This window comes from Euprymna scolopes, chromosome 17 (genome assembly GCF_053919585.1).
Source record: "Euprymna scolopes isolate OS-2025 chromosome 17, ASM5391958v1, whole genome shotgun sequence".
Lineage (NCBI taxonomy): Eukaryota > Metazoa > Mollusca > Cephalopoda > Sepiida > Sepiolidae > Euprymna > Euprymna scolopes.
Window position 1 is genome coordinate 128,969,971 of NC_136498.1, and position 13,899 is coordinate 128,983,869.

Genomic DNA, 13,899 nt, shown 5'->3' on the forward strand with positions numbered 1-13,899 from the left:
AGTTTCACGGTACCTTGTTATTTCAGCTCGGTACTGTGGCGAATTCCCTGGATACAGTCCATGAAAGATTGTTGACGACGTTGCAACAGATTCGTCTGTTGCGACCACAAGGTCACTTAGTTGATATTTCGTATTAGATGATCGTTACTCACAAAAAACAGGTACTTGTCTCTGTCACAAGTCGCCTTAAATCGAACAATGCTTTTGCACACGAAAGGAAAAAGTCACGTGCACGTGCACGTGATATTATGCGCCCAAGCCCTCATAAAAGCTAACACGAGGAAGCAAGCAACTTTCTGTTGCCGGAATTCCCCAGAGGTGAGTAATTATTTCCTTTACTCTCCCGTCTTCAGAAAAAAAAAAAATCAAAGGAACAATTTATATATATATATATATATATATATATATATATATATATATATATATATATATATATATATATATATATATATATATATTTGAATCTTGTGTTTGGCAATTATAACAATGCCAGCTGTCCTCTTCAGCAGGGGGATGTTGGATTCCTCCGCAATCAAAATGGAACCAGTAACCACAACCATCACACCAAATCAAATCATTGCTGTTCCATCATCCGGATTCCCGCATCCCGGGCAAATGCAATCCGGCTCCTCATCCACCGCAGATGCTTCTAATCTGTGCCAACCAGGCTGGGGGGGGGGAGGCAAATCCTCTGCGGTGGAAGTGCTCTCTTGAAGGCAAATAGGGCAATACCAATTTTCCTCTCCCGGGGGAAATTGACTTAGGCCTATGCATGAAAAATGGAACCAGTCATCACATCTGTCACAGCATACCATGAGACTCCCATCGTCAGGTAAACTGCAAACTGGGCAATTCTCAATATATTCTCCCCCTGCGGGGTGAACCTCAGATGCTGTATCAAGGGAGGTGTGCTCTTCCTGGCCACGGTCACCCTGTATGTGAAGGGTTCCCTCGGCCTTTAACTCCAGTGGGTAAAGGTTTTTCAATGATTGCACCTGCAGTGACCCATCCCTGCGCTTGACCTGCGCAGATCTCACCAAGCCATCCTCTCCTGGGTACCACTGCGTAACCCTTCCCAAGGTCCAAAATGGTCGACTCCAGTTAGGAACCCTGATCAACACCACTTCTCCTTCGTTCACAAGGTTTGAAGTTGCTCCAGATTGTGGTTGGTTTCGCTCTCTTAGGCTTAGTGGTGCCAGATTCTTCTGAATCTTTTCAAAGCTTCGTCTTGGCAGCTAAGGGATTCTACCAAGTGTTTCCAGGACAGAGGTTCAACTTGGTTAATATCTCCTTGGTTTATCCTAAATATTAGTCGTGGATTAAGCATGGGGCGTAGGAAGTGATTTGGAGTTAAAATTTCGGACCCTTGGTCGGAGGAACTTCTGTAGGTCAGTGGTCTATCATTCACTGCATTTTGAACATCCGAAAGTATAGTGAAAAGCTCGGTATAGTTGTAAGTAGCTCGCCTGATCAGCTTGTACAGGCAAGACTTTATTGTTCTAATAAGCCTTTCCCAGATACCACCATACCATGGAGAATGCGATGGAATCCTATGGTGGGTTATTTCACATGTCCTGAATCTCTCCTTAAATTCGCTACATGTGAATGCCTGATGAATCACACTGCACCCCGCAACAAACGATTCAGCGTTATCGCTATAAATGTGGGAAGGTATGCCATACGTATTAGTAAAATGTATAAATGCTGTCAGGAAGGAATAGACTGACATATCCTCCACTAATTCTAAGTGCACCGCTCGCATCTCCAAGCATGTGAAAACTAAAATGTACATCTTTGTCCTTTCTAGATCTCTCTGCACCCACAAATGCTCAGTGAAATCCACACCGGTTCGAAGAAAGGGTCTAATTAAATTGACTCTGTGCTTAGGCAAGTCAGTTCTTCTCGGGTACGAGAAGGGTATTGCATTGAACTTTCGACACAATGAGCATCGAGATAAAACCTTCTTCACCGCTTGTCTCCCTTGAGGTATCCAAAACCCGGATATCCTCACTTTATTCAATGTGGTGGGGGTACCTAAGTGGCTGCATTGGTGATGACAATCCTGCACAATCAGCGCAGTCAATTCATGGTCCTTAGCCAGGATTACAGGGTTATGTACTTCAAATTCAAAGACAACGTTCCTTTTTAATCTGCCCTTGGAGCGCATTAGCCCCTCCTCATCTAAGAAGAGATCTAAACTTCCCACTCTCTGAGGAATGGCTCCTCTGTCAGGATTCTGTAGAAATTTCAGCTTCTCCGCAAATGTCTGACATTGCATCACCCTGAGTAAATGTAGGCCGGCTGCCCTTACTGGGTTTAGGTCCTTTTTTCTCAGCCTATAAACAAACTCAAAGACACGAGCTGTAACATTCATCAACATCGACAGCATAGAGTATTTATCAAATTGTACGACTGGCTCTTCCTGATTAGGTGATACGGAGCAGCACACAGAGGTAACCATCTTCTTATTTTCAGGACTCAAACAGTTTAAGGCGTTTTCCGGCCAGGGGACTGCCTGATCCCTCAGCCACACAGGTCCATTAATCCAGTAACTTAGGGTTTCCTTTAATTTTGAAGTAGATAAGCCTCTGGTAACAAAGTCTGCTGGATTTAGATTTGAGGGTACATATTTATAATGCAATTGTACTCCAAATTTTGCGGTTAGTTCTCTTTCCCACTGATCAATATCCCTTAGTCTGTTTTTTGACAAACACATTCTTGTTGTTGGAGTTCATCTTCGATAAAAGCTGGGTAGAAAACTTCTGCTGACGAAGAACTGCGCAGATTGAAGAGTTGAGATATCTTCCAAGATGGATACTACAGGTCCGGTGGTGCCTCGAGGAGTCCTTTGTTGATTCAATCCAATGGCAGACAAACGACAGGTCAAAGAGTAGACCTTAATTTCGTCTTTAACAGACATTAATTAGTAATGAAGAAAGTCAATAGATTTACAGAGCCCAACAACGGGCAAAATATAATAATTCGCCCGATATAAGGACATTGGTGTTTGCAAATGATATTTCGACCCACATATGGGCATTAAAACGTCTCATAGTGACACAGTAAATTCGAGGCGTCTTTTTGAAATCTGGGTACCTGAAAAGATAATTTGGGCGCCAGGAACATCCTCGGCAGTTAGTTATAACATGCCATCTGATTGGTTCAAGCAAATCCGTGGGCGGACAAACCGTCAAATAAAGAGCCTGCTTATTTCTGCAGAACTTCTTACAGGTGACAGGTACGTATATCATATAGATTTTTAAAGATTTTTATTTAAAAAAGAATTTTTTATAAGTCCAAATGTAGACAAGCTGATATAATTTTGGGGACGTTGTTTAAATGCGTTTTCCATGGTAACAAATTGAGAGAGAGAGAGAGAGAGAGAGAGAGAGAGAGAGAGAGAGGGGGGAAACAGAAACATTTAAAGCAAGTTTTTCGGAAATGGGAAACTAAAGAAATGAGCAAATGAAATACAGACCCGAAATGTGATTAAAATGATCCAAATTTTATCAAAAGAAAATAAAATGTTAAGGTTGCTTTTATTTTCTAAAATTAGGGTTTAAAAAATCTTGAAAGAAACACACCAAATCAAAAATAAATACAAGAAAGCAACAATTCTTACTAGAAAAGCTAAAAAGAAAGGAACATACAAAAAAATAGTTCTTTTAAGTCCTTGTTTTAAGTAGTCTTTCTTTTAACAAAAGGGGGTTTTCTCGAATAGGAACCACAAACAAATGAAGTCCCTTTGACTTTAAATAGAAGAAAGTAGGTAAAATATTTTTCCTTTGTGAAGGCTGAGATAAAATTCAAATTCAAAGGAGATTCATGAAAACCATAAAGCCATTTTGGTAGACTTTATGGATACATATAAAATAATTTTTACGTCTGTATTTCCAGACTGTCCAGAGTGTCGTGCTTTCCTTACGCGGGATAAATGCTGGTATTAATTTTTTTTTCTTTTAAAATAAAAATGTTCCATGAAGGAAACTTCAGTTGAATGGTCTTCCAAGACGGTTTCTTTTCCTTGAACAAGTAGGGAATTTGTAGTTGTATGTCACCCTTGCCTTTAAGGCATTTTTTCATTACTGCTTTGACATGTCGCACATGTATCTCAATAAATCCGTTGCTTCTAGCGAAGCGTGGTGAGCTGGTGATATGTTTAATACCCCACGATGTAATGAAGTACTGATGGGCCTCGTGGAGTTGGCACAGGATGTCACTCCTCATAGATTCTGAGATCAGAACCTGCCTTCCTTTGAAAAGTATTCCTCTCTCGAGGGCTAGTTCTTCACGGAATGGCCAGCATTTTCTGATGTCAGTTGGGACATCCCGGAGAGTTTCTAGCCATCCCTGGAATACGATCTCTTTCAGAAGGTTTAGAGTTCTTCTTCTTCGCTGAGAAATTGATAGTTGCAATGGTGAGGTGTCCATCATCGACTTCCGTGTCTATGCCATCAATTCTTTCATCTAGTTCGACGACACTGTTGTTTTCTGGGTTGGGCAGTCGGCTAAGTGTGTCTACAAGGATCATGTCTTTGCCTGGACGGTAGACTACCCGGAAATTGTAGCCTTGTATCTTTAAAAGCATATGTTGTAGACGCGGTGGTGCTGAGTATAGCGACTTTGAACATATAGTGACTAATGGTTTGTGGTCGGTCACTACGGTGAACGTACTTGAATAAAGGTACATATGATAACGATGGATACTGTGCACAATTGCGAGCATTCTGCGCTCGATGTTGCTGTATCTGGATTGGCATTCGGTCAGCGTTTTAGTACTGAATGCGATTGGCTTGTCTGCCTGTGTAAGTGCTACCCCCAGACCCTTCTGCGATGCACCCACTTCCAATGTTACTGGTTTTGTTTGGTCATAGTAGGTTAAAAGGGCGTCGGCGGTGATCATTTGTTTTAGATCATCATAGCATTTTTGCTGGTCTGGATCTCATATCCAAGGTGTTTGTGATCTCAGGAGACTGCGCAGAGGGCGTGCTTTCTCAGCAAAGTTTGGTATATATTGGGAAAGATAATTCAACATTTCTAAGAAGCGTTGTAATTCGTCCTTACTTTGCGGCTGTGGCATCTGTTGGATGTCATGTACTTTGGTAGGGTCTGGCTTGATGCCAGTTGGGTGTGTATATGTTTCCGAAAAATGTGATGCTGCTTTTTCTGATGGCACATTTCTTACTATTAAACACAAGACCAGTTTTAGCTGCTCTTTCCATTAGATTACGCAAATTTCTATCATGTTCCTCGTCGTCCTCTCCATATACTGCCACATCGTCAGCTATGCTAGCTACACCTTCCAAACCTTCAAGGATCTGGTTCATCTTTGCTTGGAATATGTCTTGCGAGACATTTAGGCCAAATTGTAATCATTTCCAACAGACCCTTCCAAATGGTGTTCTACAGGTTGTCAGTAGATGGGATTGTTCATCCAGGTGAATCGACCAACATCCTGCTTTGGCATCTAGCTTACTGAATACTTTTGCTTTCGCAAATTTCGGGTTTAGTTCTTCAACCGTGTGTATTTTGTACGGACACCTTTTCAAACTGGAGTTAAGTTTCTGAAAGTCGATGCATATCCTGAGAGATCCATCCTTTTTTGTGCTAAAAGCCAGGCTGGAGCACCAGTCTGTGTGCTCCTCTACTTTTCTTAGCACATCCACTTTTATCAATCTCTCAATTTCTTGTTTGATTTTGTCCTTGAGATGGATACTGCATTTACGAGGAGGGTCAATGAATGGCTCTGCATCATTTTTTTAGCAGGAATTTAGCCGTTCCGCTGAAATTTCCGATTCTGTCGAACTGTTCTGGATACGCTTCCTTAAGTTGCACGACATCGCGGACAGGTGTATGCGGAAGTTCTGTCGCTGCCTTCTTTATAGCGTCAACATGATGAGGTTGAGCTGTTCGCTTGTAGGCAGGCCTAAAACGGCTGGTCTTGGAACATCTACCACATAGAATACGGCGTTTATCCATTTGGAGTTCTTGTGTCGGCATGGAATGTTGATGGTTCCTGCGCAGGTGATTGTATCGCTGCTATAAGATGTGAGTCTTATGTGTGGTAATGGTCGTAGTATGTTTAGGGCGGCTTTGTGTGTTCCGTACATTTTTCGGAACGTTCTCATTGGAAGAGTGTTCCCTGATGCGCCAGAGTCAATCTTCAACCGGAGTGTATGTGGTGAGTTGGGTATGTGGGGAGGCTTGACGGTTAGGGTTGTGTATGTCTCATTCCTGGGTTTCTTGCCGATGCTGTCCATGCATTTGTCACTGATCGTGATCGTATAAAAGTGTTTGTGATAGTTGTCACTATCACTATCAATGTCTATGTTGTCCACATTTTGGTTTCTTCTTCCACGTTCTGGTTTCTTTTCTGACTATGATGCCGGTGGTGGTGGGGTTGCCTTTTGTGGCCTCTACTAGGAGGTCTACCCTCTCTGTGCTGTTTCATGGACCTACAGCATCTAACCCAGTGACCATTGTTCCCACAAGCGGAGCATTCATCATGATATGCAGGGCACTGCCGTGGTTTGTGACATGTGTCACAGTTCTTGCATTTCCTGCCCCCGTGTATGCTATGGATATTCTCTTTTGTGACTCGCAGATTTGTTGAAGTTGGTCGTTTCCGGCTGTGAGGGCTTCGAATTTTCTGCCTTCGGTGAGGACGTCAGCGATCCTGTGTCCTTTGGGTTTGCTGTATAGTTCATTCCTGAAGGCTTCATAAGGTGTGGAGGCAATTATTAGCTCGATGATTCTCTCATGCAGCTCTTCTTCGGAGAAGTCGCCCTTTAGTGCAAGCGTTCTGTCTCTGGTGACAAAGTCGTCTAAACTTTCGTCAGGCTTTTGTCTATACTGCATTAAATGCAATCTGTGTATTCAGAAGTGCATGTTAGTGTTTATTTGTGCTTCATAAAACTGCCATAGTTTTTGTGGTGACCGTTTTTCTTCGTCTGTCAAATCACTGGCGTTGAGCCGTTTCAGACCCTCGTCACCTATGCCACGACAGATTTTTCTGGCTTGCTTCACTGTGTCCGTTATGTCCTCGTCCTCTAAATATAACGTCATTTTTTGTTTAAATCGTGATAATGCTTCACTAAGGTCGGGGTCAGTCCATTGTATTTCAGGTAGACGGGTTGCCATTTTGTTAATTTTTTTATTGAGGTAGTTTAACTTTTCTAAGCACGTGGCTTTCTTGTGGTAGTATCGTGTATTAGACGGGGTAAAAAATTACGCTTAGTCTGATACATAAAAAAGTTTTTAAATTTCTGTCGTCGACAGAAAACTATCCAGTAGACAGTAGATATTTGAAATATTGTTCAATATCAGTAGTGTAAATGTTTGTGCCCACGAAGAAAAGCGTTTGGTTGCAAGGGACAGTTATGGCTGACTGACGTTCGTTGTCGTAGTTTTTTTTTTTTTTCGTGTTGATTGTATTTTGTTTTCTTTTCCGTACGGAGTTTTGTTCAGGCTTTTTAGTGTGTACGGGGTCTATCTTTGTTCGTGGTTGTTTTACCGCCTGCCACCATGATGTGATACGTAGGATGAAGAACACAAACGAAGACGGGTTAAGAGGGAACGGGACACGTGTGTTTTATTCAGGATAATTACATAGAGAGTAAAGCTATTATTAGTTTCGTACTAAGTTGGTTTGCATGTAGTTGGTGTTAGTTTCGTATCATAACACTCCTTCGCGGTACGGGTTCAAGCCTGCCTGCATATTACCACTTTTTTTTTTTTTGCTCAACACAGACCCCTCCAAACACCCGGGCAACGCCGGGCACTTAGACTACTTTAATATATATTTAATTCTGTTTTGATTTTGTAACGTTACTGTTTAATATTTATTAAATTCATTTTAACTTACATAACGTTATGTAGTATTTATTACGTTCTGATTTGATTTTAAAATGTTATTTAATATGTATTAAATTGTGTTTGAATTTTATAACGTTGTTTAAAATTTTTTTTTTTAATTCATTTAAATAATATAACGTTATTTAATATTTACTTAACATTGCATTTTCCGTCAATTATGGTTAGGGCTCGACCGGAAATAACTGGATTAAGCCAAACGTTGTTCAACTGTTGAAACACTAAATCGACAATTTTTTTTTTTTAATAATAAATGTAATTTTTTAAATTATTTCTTGGATAATGGGGGTATTTTTCTGTTTATTTTTTGAACATCTGTTGACAAAAAAATAATTTGTAAATTTCCGTGAAAAACTTTTCTCTACTTTCACCTAATAATTTACGGGGTTCATAAAAAGCATACACATTTTCTTATAAAAGTACTTCTGTTTAAAAAACAAAACATGTTAAGTTAGACATGTATGTGGCGGTGTTGGAATTTTTTTGGTACCAATAATTGTGCATCCTCCTGTATACATTTATTATATTTTTATTCTGGTTTTTATTTTTGATTTTATGTATTTCGTGTCTTTTAATTTGAATAAAAGGGTAATGCTAGCTCCATGATGATGACGTCACTAGTCCCAGCACGAAAATCAGCGTCTTTTGAATTCTAGCGGCGAGGAGACTGGACTTGAATTCATTGCCCGGCGCAGATGTGAAATTTCCTGAGTCTTTCCTTTAAAGAAGTATAACCCGGCAAAGAATACCTGGTCGCGATGAGGCGAACTTCTGAAAACTTTATTTACATGGCTCCGGTTTTCACGTATTTTGAAGGAGAGTAATTTTAAAAGACTTTAAAATTGAGAAAAAGACACATGTACTGTCTGCCATCATTTTGTGAGTACGTTCCTTAAAATTATTGCATTTGAGTTATTATTAGGAAGTACTCCTATTTGTATTTTGATATTGTATTCGTTCGTTGATACATTTTCAATAAAAGAACCAGCATTTTTTTGTGTTATATTTTGTTACTTTGGCGTTCTTGGTTTTTGTATTTAATGCCTGCAAAGAGAAAAATTTTCAACTTTATTGTAAATAAAGTCTTTTCTTCGTTTTAAAACAAGACCTTTCTATTTTATTCTTTACCCCCTCCCTCTTTTTATTTCATTCTTTTCTTCTTCTTTTTTGCAGGCTGTTAGTTTCACATCGAATTTAGCTTGAAAGAGGATAAATTTTCAAAATTGGTCGATATCAGTAAAAAGGAAGGTGCACTCTCAGAGACGGATTAACAACGTCTTTATCTTAAGAAGGTTAACACCGGAAAGAAAGAAACATGACTCCTTAAGGGGAGAGTTCTAAAACCAAAGGGACATAACTCAGGATACTAAGGCATACTCTCTTAACACCCAGACTTAAACTTTACATCCTGATAATTTTAATTTTACACATTCCATGCGGGTCCTCGCCAGGGGTTTTGTGAATCAGTCTGCTGTATTTTTGTCGGTAGGCACATAGTTCAGTTCGATTGTACCATTGTTTATTTTGTCCCGTATGTAGTGATATTTTTTGCAATGCAGATTGCGCTCTGGTTGTCAGAATATATTGTTGCTTGTTTCCATTTTTTGTGTTGTTCATTTCGTTTATTAATTGCATAAGGTATTGTGCTTCCTGTATTGCTGACGTCATTGCCGTATATTCAGTCTCACATGTTGATAGAGCTACGGTAGACTGCTTTTTACTTTTCCAGGCAATAACATGTCCGTCTTCATTTTAGGGAAAAACAATACCCCGGCGTGCTTTTTCTGTCTTCAGAGCTTCCCCAATCAGCATCGGTAAATCCTGTTAACTTCAGGCCGCCTGCACATTTTCTGAAGGATAAACAAAAACACGACAAACATGACTCCTTAAGGGGAGAGTTCTCAAATGAAAGGGGCATAACTCAGGATGCTAAGGTTTACTCTTTTAACAAAACAAAACATTTACTGCCAATTTTCTTTTAAAAAAGACAATAAATGTAAGTTTTCTTACACACACACGCGCGCGCGCGCACACACACACACACATATATATATGTTCTTCAAGAGAATTTTACTGAATATATATATATATATATATATATATATACATAGTAATTTATAAAATATATATTGCGATTAAGCTACACTGAATATTCTGCGTTTCATCCACTATAGGATTCGTCAGGCTTATGCGCGATTTCTGTGGTTGTTTCTCGTTTTTATATATGTTGAGGATTTTTAGTTAGCCAATCAGCTTTCTAGTATCCACCGCGCCCCTTCCTATCAGCGAATGGGCATGCATTTTATCGAACAAAGGATCTGTTTTAGAACTAGGTTAGTGGTTTAAGGTAGACGTTTTCCTTTTATATATATATATATATATATATATATATATATATATATATATATATATACATATATACCTATGTGTACACACATACATGCACAGATATATATACATATATATATATATATATATATATATATACATATATGTGTGATCGTTTATGTATATTCATGTTTATTTAATTTATTTATTTGTTTGTTTTCTATTGTTATTGTTATTGTTAGTTTTAAAGCTATTTTGTATCGCTATCCTAGAGTAAGTTTTATTTTGTGAACACAGTTGTTTGCTATTTCTTGTCTACAGTTTAATAGATTTTGGGGTTCTTTAAAGTACAGGATAGCAAATGTTTCATGGAGGAGTAATTTACATGGGTCGTCTAAATGTCTGCACGTGGTAGCTTGTCTTATTATTTTCCATTCGACTACCGGCGAATGTCCGCTTTCTTTGAGTTCCCAGTATTTATTCGCTAGTGTTGTTTTTATACGATGTTTTTTATTTTTGAATGTACTTTTGTGGTCATAGTATCGGGTTACTCTAGGATAGCGATACAAAATAGCTTTAAAACTAACAATAACAATAGAAAACAAACAAATAAATAAATTAAATAAACATGAATATACATAAACGATCACACATATATGTATATATATATGTATATATATGTGCATGTATGTGTGTACACATAGGTATATTTATATATATATAAAAAAAAGGAAAACGTCTACCTTAAACCACTAACCTAGTTCTAAAACAGATCCTTTGTTCGATAAAATGCATGCCCATTCGCTGATAGGAAGGGGCGCGGTGGATACTAGAAAGCTGATTGGCTAACTAAAAATCCTCAACATGTACAAAAACAAGAAACAACCACAGAATTCGCGCATAAGCCTGACGAATCCTATAGTGGATGAAACGCAGAATATTCAGTGTAGCTTAATCGCCATATATATTTTATAAATTACTAACTAGCTCTACCTACGTATTGAGCACTTTTGAAGTAAATACTTAAAGTTTACGCATAAATCTCTGCTTTCGTATATTAAATTTATGTGAGTAAATGAAGTAGTTATATATATATATATATATATATATATATATATATATATATTCAGTAAAATTTACAGTAGGTTTCTGCTATTTTTTATTTATTGTGTTTCTATTGCTTTCCGGTTTGTTTTTCTGAAATTCGTCTGCGTCTGTTACTTTGCTCAGCTTGATCCGGTGACTGCTGGTGGAGCCCGAACCAAAATTGACGAAAAATTCCAGGAATCTCGGTCAAATTCTGCAAGAGTATCAATAAAGTATTCATTATACAGATCGGGTCGGGTGTGCATTGTACTTGTCGGTTGATAAAATGAATGCTTCTTCATTATTGTAGCGAAATTCGACAGCTGAAAAGTTAATATTTAATTAAAAAAAAAAAAGATAACTTCTTACATTTCTTTGTCAATTTCAAAAATAAGCAATGTTATCTACCTAATTGTCACGTCACAATTATTTAAGTGTTTCATGGTTCAACGCAAATATAATTTCAGCCATGTTTTTGTCACGTGACATGTAATGTAAACACAAGGGAAATAACTAAAATTTCTAATTTCTTCGAAAAAAAATTCTTTAATTAATTTCTACCTCATCCCTTTTGTAAGTTTTGGATAGTTTCATTACTGCGACATGGCAATTCAGTAGATACTATTGGTTTCACTAGCAAATCAATATTTTAATTTCGAAATTTCGCTACAATAATGAAAAAAAAAACACCAAAATGTTTATAAATATTCTCATTAATTATATTTGAAAGCAATATTTTTCTCCAAAGAATGTGCGAAATTAAGGATATTTATTTGGATAATATAAACAACATTTTGCCAAACTAGTTTTCTTTTTTAAATTATCCTACCACATTTTAGATTCTTTTCTTTCTTTCTTCCTTCTGAATTATCATCGGTTTCCCATTTACTTTGTTGGTTTATTTTTAAGCAGTTTTCTTTTAATTTTTCTATCGATTTATTTTTGATAACACACTATACTTTCATACAAAAAGAAAATCTGCCAAATTTTTCAATTACGAGATTTTCCAGTGCATGCTCACATACATGTCTATCGTAAAATTACACCCTCATGTTTTCCCCTCTGTCAACCTCGGGAATCACAGGCAGTGAACGTCATTGAAGGATTTAAACGAATATACTATTTTAAGATATTGCACTTCACAATTCGCTTGGCGTTTGCAAAAACCATTAACAAGGCGCAGGGACATTTTTTACATTTGTGTGACTTACATATACATCCTGATTGCTTCTGACATGGACAAGTATATGTTGCGTGTTCTACAGTCGGAAAAGCAGACAATCTATCTATCTATCTATCTATCTATCTATCTATCTATCTATCTATCTATCTATCTATCTATCTATCTATCTATCTATCTATCTGCCTATCTGTCTGTACCCGGCCGCGTATTACTGTGGCTCAGTTTGTTTAGATTGAACACAAAAAACAAAAAAGACTAAATGTATGTTTCTTATGCTTATGTTCTCAATATTTGTGGATACAGAATATTTTGAGATGTTCCTTTTTCTGTGCATATGTAGAGACTGACACATGATAGTCATTTGTTTCATGATTTATTATACTTCTGTTTCCGTTTGAGTAGACTTTGCGGAATTTCTCCACAAATTTCTCTCTTAACTGCAGAGATTTTAATAATTGCAGCCTACTTGAAGCAGGGGAGGAAACGGGACACAACTCATCGACCTCCTGGTTTCCCAATATCAACCGTGAATTATGACCCGTTTGTAGAAAATGATTGTGGGGGGGGGGTAGAATTTTCAATCCTCTTCAGTAGAATCAACCTAGGTGAGTGAAAAGAAACCACGTGGTTTCTTCTTTTTCTTTCTTTTTTTTTGCTTAGCCTCTTTGTTATCGTTTTAAAATAGTTCGGTAATACTTGCGTTACAAAGCAAATAACTAAATAAAATAAACGCTTTAAAATAAGTTAAAACACAAACAAATCAGTTATGTATATAAGTAGCGACATTTCGGCATATTCCTCGAGACATTTCGGTTAAGGTACAGTATCTTTTCACCCTAAAAATCCATTTAAAAACCACTATATAGGGTTTCGGTGGTGTTGAAAACAAAAATAACGTTTAAAATTCCAGGAAACAAGTAGTTTCCAAGATGTGAATAAATTATATATAAAAAGTGGGGGATCACTTTTCTATATTATTTTAACGTAAAATAAGCACCCTCTTTATGTTTACCTTTTTGTAACAACGTAAATGAATACAGTAAAATGGAAAACTTAGACACCTCAAAATAATATGAACCTGATCTCATTCCGGCTGTGCTATTAAAAAATGCTCTGCTGAAGTTGCTCCAGTTCTCTCTAAACTCTTTATAAAATTCTTGACTTTAACGACTCTTGCTTTCCTGACTGTTGGAAAACTGCTTCTGTGGTACCAGTTTACAAAAACTCTGGCGAAAGAATTGACCCATTAAATTATCGTCCAATTAGCCTCCGCGCTCTTTTCACCAAAATATTTGAGTCCTTAACTAATCAAGCTCTAGTGCACCACCTTACAGCTGCTAAACTTCTATATGACTACCAATATGGATTTAGGCAGATATTCTAACTGTAATCTCTGAACGTTTATACCAAGCACTGGATAAGGCAAGGGA

General features: G+C 37.6%; 1 long non-coding RNA gene across 1 annotated transcript; it reads left to right on the forward strand.

Moving 5' to 3' along the window:
- The first annotated feature begins 3 nt into the window (after positions 1 to 3).
- Positions 4 to 8,875, forward strand: LOC145296977 (uncharacterized). Its single transcript, XR_013870096.1, has 2 exons — positions 4 to 318; positions 8,460 to 8,875. It is a non-coding gene; the product is annotated as an uncharacterized LOC145296977 (long non-coding RNA).
- The last annotated feature ends 5,024 nt before the right edge of the window (positions 8,876 to 13,899 follow it).